The sequence below is a fragment of the Scyliorhinus canicula genome, unplaced genomic scaffold (genome assembly GCF_902713615.1).
Source record: "Scyliorhinus canicula unplaced genomic scaffold, sScyCan1.1, whole genome shotgun sequence".
NCBI lineage: Eukaryota > Metazoa > Chordata > Chondrichthyes > Carcharhiniformes > Scyliorhinidae > Scyliorhinus > Scyliorhinus canicula.
In genome coordinates this window covers 710,141-711,117 of record NW_024055512.1, presented here as the reverse complement: position 1 = coordinate 711,117, position 977 = coordinate 710,141, and positions in this window count along the sequence as shown.

The following is a 977-nucleotide window of genomic DNA, read 5'->3' as shown; positions in this document are numbered from 1 at the left end:
TCTGTAAACTCACCTCCTCTCTGTGACAAATATTCCTATATGTGTCCACAAATCTGTGCACTCTTCACGTAATGTAAGTTTCCAAATGGTTTTTGGAAGGACCATGCGTTTCCAATTTGCGTGAGGGAGTATGAGTCCAGAACATTAGAAACCCCAGTGGAGAGGAGAGATTTGTACCGCTGTCTCGCCGGAAATATGAAATAAAATGTGAGAAGTCTGATAATTCTCAGTAATTCTGTTCTTCTCATCATGGAATTAATTGAATGATTTTAATGAATGGGTATTTCAGCAGATATTTCAACTGCTCTCTGAACTTAGTCTGACTCACCGCATAAATACCAGTATTGGCGCAACAACTCAGGAGCTGCAGCATGAAACCAATTTCTCGAAAATAAAAATCTAAATTTATGGAACGAAACCCAAACCACCATAACCGGATCCACATAGAATAAACCATTAACACTGACCATAGTAAGATGAAATTTGCCGATATAACAAACAACAATATTATGGAGTTCCTCCGATTCTCCATCTCCGGGTCGTGGGATTTATACCCGATGCTTTGAGCCCGTAGTCTTCTGCGGGCGCGGCTGGATTTTAAAATGTGCCTGACGGTGAAAACATTGAACATCAGGATCAGGAGAAATGGGACACATGGGGTAAGAATGTTGTGGAGTAACTCGACTGTTAACCACGCCACTGAATTCAGAATATCGAGTGCCTCATCACAAAACCAGGGGTCATTCCATAGCTCATACTCACTGGATAACGAAAAGTACCAGGTAATGTTCTTCAAACAACTCAGCACGGTCACTGTTCCCAGAATAACAGTCGCCGTTTTCTCGCTGCAATATTTACTTTTCAGCTTTGGACAGCAAATGGCCACAAATCGGTCAAAGGTGAAAGTTACGGTGAACCAGACAGAACAGTCCGTGGCTGCATAAACCAGGACTGCGTGGATATTACACACAGGAATG